The sequence below is a fragment of the Malania oleifera genome, chromosome 9 (genome assembly GCF_029873635.1).
Source record: "Malania oleifera isolate guangnan ecotype guangnan chromosome 9, ASM2987363v1, whole genome shotgun sequence".
In the NCBI taxonomy this organism is placed as follows: domain Eukaryota; kingdom Viridiplantae; phylum Streptophyta; class Magnoliopsida; order Santalales; family Ximeniaceae; genus Malania; species Malania oleifera.
The window spans coordinates 822,100-833,597 of record NC_080425.1 but is presented as its reverse complement, the minus strand read 5'-3'; positions in this window follow the sequence as shown (position 1 = coordinate 833,597).

Sequence of the window (11,498 nt, the reverse complement as noted above, 5' to 3'; positions counted from 1 at the left end):
GGGTCCAGGTATGTCTTATCACATCGAAATGAAACCATCAACGGTTTGTCGTGATTTTATTGAAATCGTCATTCTACAAAAAACACAGAACACCGTCAACGAGTCCTCATCTAGCAACAAAACAACCCTTGACCTACACTACCCATTTCCTACATCCTATACTCTGGTATGTACACATAAATACGTCTAACCAAGTCTACAAGACCTAACAACCTGGTTTACCTCTGATACCAAGTTGTCACGCCCCGAACTCGCAGATGGTCCCATGTGTGAATATAGTAACCTAACCTGTCTTTGTATCAATTAAACATACATGATACAATACTGAATGAGGGTCTGACCCCGTGGGGCACACGTAAACCCTATACACATTCACATATATATTCATACTCATAAAATACGCAGTGAAAAATGCTCTTTCTATACATACATCATACCATACCAGAGTCTATACAGAACTAGAAATACACATCCCAAAATACTATACATACTCTGGGTGTCTACAAAACTTAACACCGATAACCCGGTTACAAAACTCGTACCTACGTAGGTACTAAACGCAGCTAACTGACACCCCCACTTCCGGACACTAGGATGCTAGTTTCGGTTGCCTGAAGGACCTGAAAAATATTTGTATATTTTGGGTGAGACACCTCTCAGTAAGGAAGAAAGCAGGTTATATCAGTGTGTGGCATACGAGTGTTATTTCGGCATAAAACATAACACAATACAATACGATACAGTTCAATATAGCTCCAGTATTTTTCATAATCCAGTTCCAGTACATACGATACCCAAACATACGATTAGTGTCATCACACTAAGCACACAATTACCTTGCGATAACCGAAGCCTCACAGCGATAACATTGCCAATACGAGCACTCAAAAACCTGTGATAACCAAAGCCTCACAGCGATATCATTGCCACTACGGTGTAGCGCACACCCATTGGTGACCAGTCAGAAAGAACAAGCGATATTTCACACCCTCGGATATAGAGCTGGACACTCTCGCCCACGGTAATTAGCCGAGACATGGCGTCAGCGTATGGTAATTAGCCGCCCCTAGCTTATTCAGTGTATGGTAATCAGTGGCCCCTGGCTGATTTACAAAACCTGAAACAATTTTGGAACTCATGTCCCTATATTCATCAGCGTACGGTAATTAGCCGCCCCTAGCTGTTTTTACAAAAACTTGGAACATTTTACATACAACCATTCATTCCACACTTATTTGGTATACAACAAATCATATTGTTTTCAGTTCAAGAATACAGTTTAATACAAATATGGGTACGATCATCTTAATACTACAGTTTTAATATAACATACGATTTTCCAAACAAAATAGATATGATACCCGAAACCCCCAAATTTTCTAAAAAACTGTAACCCAAAAATCCCGTATTTTCACCCGATTGATTTTCCCAAATAAGTAGTCAAAACATACATATGATCATAAACTACAGGTTTACCGATCCTGATTTCAAAAATAAACTGATATAAACAGAATCCCCTTACATTTTCCCGAATACCAAAATACGAACTCTACGACTCCAAAACTACAAACCGAGACACCAAAACCTAAACATCCAAGAACTATACTTCACTACAATTCGGACTACTACATATATTCCAAAACAAAACTAAAATGGGACCCTTACCTCGGTTTTGGGTCAAAACCTGAAAATCCTCAAAAATGACTTTTTGATCCGCTAAAAATGTAGAGATTCCTCCCCTGATCCACGCAGTAATGTTGGATTGTTGAATCAGGCGACAAATAGAGAAGAATGAGAGAGAGAGAGAGAGAGAGAGAGAGAGAGAGAGAGAGAGAGAGGTTTCTTAGCAACTAAGCAAGAGAAATGGATATTTATAAACCCTTTGACCCGACCAACCTTGTTGATGAGATGGTGCCTTCATCGACGAATCATCCATATATTTCGTTGACGAACCAGCTCCTTCGGTGATGAACCTTATTCCGATGTTTTACAATGCATTCAGTATCTCTTCATTGACGAGGCTCTGAATTTTGGCGGCAAAGAGTATGAGGGCCTTTGTCAATGAGAACAATGGCTCTGTCAACAAAGCCTGCAAAATTTACCTTTTTACCATTTTGTTATTTATTAGATCTACATATCTCAGGTCGGGTTCTTACATCCTCTACCTCATATTTAACTCTTTCTGTGTGAAGAAATACTTTAAACTTTTATGGTCAGTATAGATTTCACATTTTCCGTCGTACAAATAATGTCTCTAAATTTTCAACGCATAAACCAAGCTGCTAACTCCATATCATGGGTAGGGTAATTCTTTTCATACCCTTTGAGTTGTCGAGAAGCATAAGCCACAACCCTCCCTTGTTTGCATCAATACACACCCAAGTCCTCTCAGAGACGCGTCACTGTAGATCACAAATCCACCATCTCCTGATGGAATAGTCCAAACCGGTGCAATGACGAGTCGCTGCTTCAATCCTGGAAGCTCTGCTCACAATCGTCATTCCAATCAAACTTTACATTCTTCCTCATCAACCATGTCAGAGGACCCAGTTTCGAAAATCCTTTCATAACTCGGCGATAGTACCCTGACAAACCCAAGAAACTCCTAACCTCTTGAACATTTATCGATCTTGCCCAATCAACTACCACCTCTATTTTTCTAGGGTCCACTGAGACACCATCCCTAGATAACATGTGTCCAAGGAATGCAACTTTCTCTAACTAGAATTCACATTTCTTGAATTTAACATAAAACTTCCTTTCCCATAGCAACTGAAGTACTAGCCTTAAATGATTTCCGTGCTCCTCAAAACTCCTCAAATAAACTAGAATATCATCTATGAATACCATCACAAACTAATCCAGGTATTTATGGAAAACCCTATTCATCATATCCATAAAAGCAGTAGAAGCATTCGTCTGTCTGAAACGACATAACCAAGAACTCATAATGGCCATACCTTGTTCGGAAAGCAGTCTTTGGAACATCCTGTAATGACCCAAATAAAATGGAATTTGTCTAATTAAGAGGGAGAGAAATAGAAACAGAAACAAAAGGAGGCCATAGACTTCGTCGATGAAGGCTTTAAGAATTTCGTTGACGAACACAGGGCTTTGTCGATGAGAAAATACCGAGAGGGGTTCTGAGGCAGCCTGAATTTCGTCGACGAATGTAGGGTCTCGTTGACGAATTTAATGAAGGACTCGTCGACGAGATGACGTGTCTCATCGACGAATCTGGCTCTATATATATGGAAAATCCGATTTTAACTTCATTTTTAAGCTTCCTCTCCACTCTCTCTCTCTCTCCCCTTCGGCTCTCTCTCTCTCTCTCTCTTTTTGTTTTTGGGCCATTTTTACACTGGATCGACTATCCAAAGTCACCACGACGCTCCTAGGGAAGTTCTCTCCAAATCTATCGAAGCGGATCGCTGGTGAAAGCTATTTAGAAATCATCCCTAAGTTGAGGTAAGGCTTTTTAAGCCAAATTAGACTTTGTGATAATTATAGGAATTGATGTACGCATGAAAATACTGATGTTTAATACTGGAAGTTTTGAGTTTCAGGGTATTGAGTAGAAAATCTTACTGGGGTTAGGCTAGGAAATTTTAGGGGCTTTCTCAGTAGTCAGGTAAGGGAATAAACTAAAATAGTTATTTTTTCCATGCAAATTATTATTAATTACAAATTAATTTATTTTCAAAAAAACTTATGTTATACTGGTATATTATGAATGAAATGTACGTTTTGGGAATATACTGCTATGACGTTAAAATGTATATGTATGTATGAGATGCTAGAAAATTATGATTTAAGAATATGAAGTATGATTTTGCACAGCACATGTGTGGCATGAATATTATTTTATGTGAAGAAATATTACGATATGTTAATGACATGAACGCAGTATAGTTCGAAAAATTATGAAAGTATATAGTACTTTGTGATGTTGAAATGCATGATAAATTGAATTATTTTCAGAATGTATGTACCTGAAACGATTTTGGCATGAGGCCATATTTATGATATATTCGGCACGAGGCCATAATTATGTTACATTCAGCACGAGGCTGTAATTACTATATTTTCGGCACGAGACCGCAATGATATTATAAATGGTCATGTATTATATGTTATCACAACCAGGATGCTAGTTTAGTTCAGTTCAGGGGCTCGGTACCGTAGCTATATGTGTACATAAGATATTTACGTCAGATTAGTGCTAACCATCCCACGAGGGGATGGGAGATGGATAGTCGATGTGGCTTTTAGTAGAGTGTGGACGTCCACCTGACAGTCCGGACCAGGGTGTCACGGGCCCATCGTACTTACAAACATATTTGACTCGGCAGTGGTTGGCCAGCCATTGTCCGGTCCCGCCTTCGGGCTGCACAACCCGTCATGGGGGGTAATACATGACACCAGCTAGCTATTCATACTGGGTATATTTTCAGTACTATTCAGCTATAACAGATGTTTTATGTATGATATGACTTATTAGAAGATATGAAAGCATGTGAATATTTAGTATGATAAGGTGAATTTTTATGAAAATATGAAATGCACTATATATGTATAAATGCCTTAAATGTTCATATTGCCACACAGTTGTATTTAGTTTATTTTCCCTTACTGAGAAGTGTCTCACCCCCAAAATTAATTAATTTTTCAGGAGCCTATGAGAGATCGGCGGGTCAAGGCCGTCGTTGAGCTAGTGAGATTACCCTGTGAGGAGGGTAAGATTTTGTAATAGAGTCAGTGTTATTTTGTGTTTGACCCTAGAGACATTTTGATGTATAAGAGGATGTATAGAAGTATAGTTTTATAATGTTATAGAAAGCTCTGGTATTATGCTTTATGGATGAATGTTTGGATTTTATGTTTACTGCTGCGTAGATTTCCGTTGTATTTGACAGGTGTCCCCATTACCCACGAGTTCGGGTTGACTTTTCCATTTATTATGTTATATTTCTTATTTAGGAAATTGAGGTCGCTACACATCCACTGCCTTGATTTTCACCTGATGATACCTTGATCGGAGATCAATCTTAGAGTAAACTTGTGTCCCATGAAGCTGGTCAAATAAGTCATAAATGTGGGGAAGCGGGTATTTATTCTTAATTGTTACTTTATTTATTTCTCTGTAGTTGATGCCCATTTTCATCGACTCATATTTCTTTTTCACAAACAATACCGGCACTCCCCAAGGTGACACGTTGGGCCTGATAAACCCCTTGTCTAACAATTCCTGTAACCATTATTTCAACTCTTTTAACTCTGCCGACGCCATTCTATACGGCGCTATAGAAACAGCACTATTCCCGGAGATAGGTCGATAGCAAACTCTATCTCATGATCAGGAGGCAGTCCTAGCAAATCCTCCGGAAACACATCAGGAAAATCTCTCACTATCGGGATATCTTTCAACTTTAATTCCCCTTCTGGCACTTCCTTTACATAGGCCAGGTATCCCTGACATCAATCTAGTAGCAACCTCCATGCCTGGATGGTAGATAATATCGGTGGTGGGGTACGCACACATGTCCCCACAAATGTGTACTCCCACTCTTCTGGAGGTCTGAATACTACATCTTTCTGATAGGAGTCAATAATGGCATAGTTGGCAGCTAGCCAGTCCATTCCTAAAATCACCTCAAAACCATGCATGTCTAGAACTACCAAGTTAACTGGCAAGGACCTCCACTGAATACGGATTGGACAATCTTTAAGTACCCTCCTACACAACACTACGGTCCCGGTCGGCGTAGTCACTGATAAATTGACATCTAGTGGTTGAACTTCTATTTCACATATCTTGATAAAATCTCAAGAAATGAAGGAGTGAGTCACTCCTGAATCAAACAAAATGATAACTATATACGACAAAATAGAAATGATACTTGTCACCACATCACCTGCTGCCTCTGCGTCTCCCGGTGTCAGAGCATAAACCCGGGCCGAGATGGTATTCCTCTGCTGATTTTCTAGGGGTGCTTGATTGTTCTCTCAAAATTTTCTAGGAGCAGGTGCATTACCCATCTGTGCACGATAGTCTCGTGCTATGTGGCCAGATCAACTGCATCGATAACAAACCACCTCTTTAACTCAACATTCTCCTAGATGTCTCCTATGGCACCTAGGACAAGGAGGGTGCAATGGTCTGCCCTATACGACTCAGTCTCCCATCTCTTGTCTCTGATCTCCTCTACTTCCATGCCTCCTCCAAGGCCTTTGAATGGTACCTGCTTGAAAATCTGGAGGTGTTGACCTCTTCCTCTGACTCTGTGCCCTAACACCTCTCTGCAGGGTGGTCTCAATCATTGTGGTTTTATCTACAAATTTTAAAAAAGTATGGACTTGAAAAGCCACTACCTGCTCATAAATGCCTTGCCTCAGGCCGCTCTCAAATTTCCTCGCCTTCTTTCCTCATTTGGCACCATGTACGGGGCAAAATGGGACAACTCGACGAATCTAACAGCATACTGTTGTACTGTCATGTGTCCCTGGGTCAAATTCAAGAATTCTTATGCTTTAGCATTTCAGGTAGTAGCGGGGAAATATCACTCGAAGAATATCTCCTTGAAGCGACTCCAGGTTATAGCTATAGGCACAGGTCTCTGCTCCTTCAACAATCTCTGATCTCCACTAGCGTTTAGCCTCTTCTATCAACTTAAACATAGCAAACAAAACCTTCTGCTCATCAGTACAAGGGAGAACTGCCAACATCTCCTCAATCTCTTGGACCCAGTTCTTAGCCACGAATGGGTCGGCCCCTCTGAAGAATGACGGGGGATTCATATGTGTAAACTGTGCAGCCGTACAACCCCATTTCCCTGAATTCCTGGTCATCTCTGCCATCACTTGTTGGGTGACACTACACAACACTGCATCTGAATCTTTGCCACCCATATTAGAAGGCCCTGCTTTGTCGCCACCACCAGCATTTGTATTGCTGTTTCTAGGGTCCATCTTAAAAATTGAACAAAACAGACTTAGAACCCTATCATCATAACACAACTAATACACTTATTTGATTAAGAACCATAAGAAATTCTACTATAACCATTCATTTTAACGTCCTCATTCCCAATTTAAGATTCAGTCTTACCACTCGGAAACAAGAACCGGCAATAGTTTTCCATGACTTTCCTGAAATCGTCACCTCAGGAAAATCACAGAAACCACTACGGAATTTCCTGCCTCTAGGTTGCAAGATAAAATCCTAAATTCCAATCTTTAACCTCCAACAATTAATGACTAAAATCCCAATCTACCCATCTCCTACTCTCATCAAGATCCATTCCTATACTCTGGTATTGTATTCCGTTGAAGTCTGCAGAACCTAGTAACTCTAATACCAAACTGTCGTGCCCTGGTTTTTCTACCATTTTTTTCTAATACAATAATAAACAATAATAATCAATCATTTATCAAATATCTCTGATACCATATATCAACATGACCTGACCCGAAGTGGGGTACCGAGTACTCTGTCCAACACTTATAAAAATACCAAGCAGCGGAAACAAATATGTATACAATCCCAAACACAATACCAGAGTGCTAGCATCATCAAAACACATCAGTAACTCTCTCTCTCTAAATCTAAAATTTTATACAATACCAGAAGTTCCCAAAATACCACTACTCACATGACAAATCTCACTAATACTTACCCTTTACACACAACCAACCAGACCTGCCCTGGAGCTTTCTGGACTTGATTTCTAGTATTCCCTGAGATGTTAAATTTATAGGAGTGAGACACCTCTTAGTAAGACAAAATAAATTATTGACAGTGTGTGACAACATGAGTTTTGGTGTATCATAACACATTCATTTAAATAATTATATCAATTGAGAAAAACAAACAGATATGTACCAATAATCATATATATATATACATAAACATAGTTTCATAAGCTTTCATTTTTCATATTCAAGTTCTAGCTCATGAGTATCCACCATTATATAACACTATCTGTAACTCATGGCTATTCATGTTTCATTTCATTTCTCATATTCAAGTTCTAGCTCATGAGTATCCACCAGTATATAACACTACGAGTTTGTAACTTGTAGTTGTTCATCATATTTGTAACATACATTTATCGCATCTGTAATGAGGAACCATCCTGAGGACATTCATATCACATCGTCATGTATTCACCCCATATGATCGGGTTGTGCAGCCTGAAGGCAGGACCTAACCGTGGTTGGCCTACCAAGTTAGATCAAAACTATACACATCTGTAGTACGATTGACCTACCCATTCTTGGTCCGGACCCCATGGGGTAACTCTACTCTTCATAGGCCCAATCGACTGTCACTACCACACTCTATCCAAGATGTGTGGTTACACTAACACATATGCTAGCAACAGTATCGTGTTCTCTGTATATCACTGATCCATCAGAGTTCTCATTTTCACATTTCTATGCTTATATTTCATCATGTCTGTATAATTCTCATCATATCTGTATCAAACATGTCTGTATATATCACATATAGTCATTTCTATATAAAACAAATCTGTATGTCACATTTCATCATTTATGGTAAAACATGGTTGTATATCTCATTTCATCATTTTTATAAAACATATATGTATATCACTTTTCATCATTTCTCAGTAAAACATATCTGTGTATCACATTTCATTGTTTCTCAGTAAAACATATCTGTATATCACATTTCATCATATATATATAAAACACAGCTGAGTTTCTCATATCTTCATATCTTTATAAAATACATCAGTATATCTCATATTATCATTTCTCAGTGCAAATCAGATATTTCAATATAAATCACATTCCCAGTACAAAACTGTTATTTCACATTCCTCACGCCACACAATTTTTGTCTGATAATCATAATATAATAATCACAGGGAAATATTCATATCATAGTTTTCCAAAACCATATACAGTATTCTCATTTTCGCATACTTTAAATCAATCAGTTAATTTCCCAAAAATATCGGTTATAATTTATTCCCCTTACTTGCTTACTGAGAGGGTGCCTGCTAAGATCTCTAAACTAACGTCCACGATGTTCGGAGCTTAAAACCCTAAAATCATATTTTCCTAGTTTAATTAGCACAACCCCATAATTACAATTATCTTAATATTCCTAGGCTCACACGCTCCCATTAACCGATTAATTTTTTTTTTATAAAAAAAACATGGCTATGATCCACTTCCTATATTTAAATTTAATTTCTAACATGTTTAAAAACACCAATATGATCAAATCCCCTCAGTTTAATTTAATTCCAAAATATCCCCAAACCCAAGCATATATTTAAATCACATAAATATAATTAAATTCATATATTCAAATTTAATCAAAAATATTTAAAATATGCCTGACATAACCTACTCTCCTTACCTTATCCCAGGAGTGGTGCCTACGACGCCCAAATGATAAATCCACTATAGTTAAAAATGTTGGTGGTTGAATTTTGAACCTAGGGATATTTTTCGTTCTTCAATCGACACATGTTTCATCGAAAAATCGAGGAGAGAGAAAGTGAGTTGAGGAGAGAGAGAGTTGGGACGGTGAGAGAGAAAGCTTCTGGGGTGTGTTGGATTGAAATTGAATTTAATCCTTCTTGAAGAATCAGGAAGGATTGATTACATATATATATATATATATATTATATTATTATTTAATTATTTAATTTTAATTTAATTTAATTTATTTATTTATTTTTACACTCCCAGACATATCATTTTTTGGGGTGTTACAACCTTGTAGCAGTAGAGTCCCCTTTCGCTGATGAACGGTGCCTTCTCCTCATCTTCAGGGTGCATACAAATTTGGTTATACCTTGAGTATGCATCCATGAAACTTTAGGAGTTCGTGTCCAGATGTGGAGTCCACCAGCTGATCGATCCTTGGAAGGGGGAAGCTACCCTTTGGGCATGCATTGTTCAAGTCTGTGAAGTCGATGTAATTCCGCCACCTTCCATTTGGCTTCTTTACTAAGACAACGTTGCTGAGCCACTCTGGATAGTTGACTTCCCTTATAAAATTGGCCTTCAAAAGTTTCATTACCTCTTTGTCTATCACCCTGACTCGCTCCAAAGTGAAACTCCTCTTATTTTGTTTCACAAGCTCCACCTATAACTTGTGTTCCATGATTGCGGGATCGATCCCCAGCATATCATCGACTAACCAGGCAAAAATGTCTATATATTCCCTCAATAGTCGGCTCAGCTCTATTTTTAAGACTTCTAGTAAGCGGCTCCCGACTTGGACACACTTCTCCTGGTCACTGTTTATTGGGATGCTCATGAGATCTTCGTCTAACGTGTTGATCTATGGATATTCTCCTATTACCTCTAGGTCGTCAATTGCGAGGGTCCTTTGTGCCTTGCTCTCACTTTTCTATGCCATCATGCAGCAGTGGCGAGTCGCAGTTTGGTACCCTTTGATCATCTCGATCCCTCACGGAGTAGGGAATTTCACCTTCAAGTGGTAGGTGGAGGTTATCACCTTGGCCGCATTGAGCGTGGGGCATCCCAATATGGCATTGTAAACTAAGGGACAGTTGACCACCAGGAAGTCCGTCATCGGGGTGATTTGTTGTGAAGATGTTCCCACTACCACTGGGAGTGTTACCGTGCCCACTAGATGGACCACATCTCCTCCGAACGCAACCAAAGGTGAAGGGGATGGTTTTAGCCGTTCTTTCCCTATTTCCATCTCTTGTAACGCTGTCTAGAAGATAATGTCAACCGAACTATCACATTCGATTAGCACCCTCCTTACTCTGTAGTTGGCCACCAGCAACAACTCCGCCAGTGGATCATCATGAGGTTGTTGCACATCCTTTTCGTCTTCTTTAGTGAAGGTGATAACATCCTCTCACCTCTGTTTCATGTAGTTCGGCTCCTTTCCTTGCGTAAGGAGCACTTGCTTGGTGTACCTTCTCCGGACACCTCCACTGTCTCCTCTACCGGCGGTTCTGCTAAAGATTACAACAATCTCCTCAACCTTCCGTTGCGAAATAAGTTTTCCATGGGAGTCTGCCATGTCTTTCATTCTTCTTTGGAAAGTAAGAAATTCTCCCCTCATTACACCAGAATGGTCTCCGGGTGTGGAGTGGATAGACTAGGGCAATTGATCACCTGCAGCCGGCTCTAAGCTCGAATTGTTGGAAATTGTCATGTTTCAAGGATCTAGGATCAGAAGTAGGAAGGAAACCTCTCAAAGGTGTTTCCCAAAGACGACGCCAATTGTTGTGGAATAAAAATGTTGAATGACCTCCGATGAATTTTCTGATCTTGATCACTTAAAAAAAGATGAAACAAGAGTAGCTTGAAGGACTTGGGGTGTATTTCGGGGGATCTCTCCAAGGCCTAAGTAAGGGAGAGGTTGAGAGCAACAATAAAGTAGTTTAAAATGAGATATATTTGCCTCTTTGCAGTGCTCCCTTTTATATTGACGAGGTTTAACCCTTAGGAGATTTGCCATTATGACGCTTGAC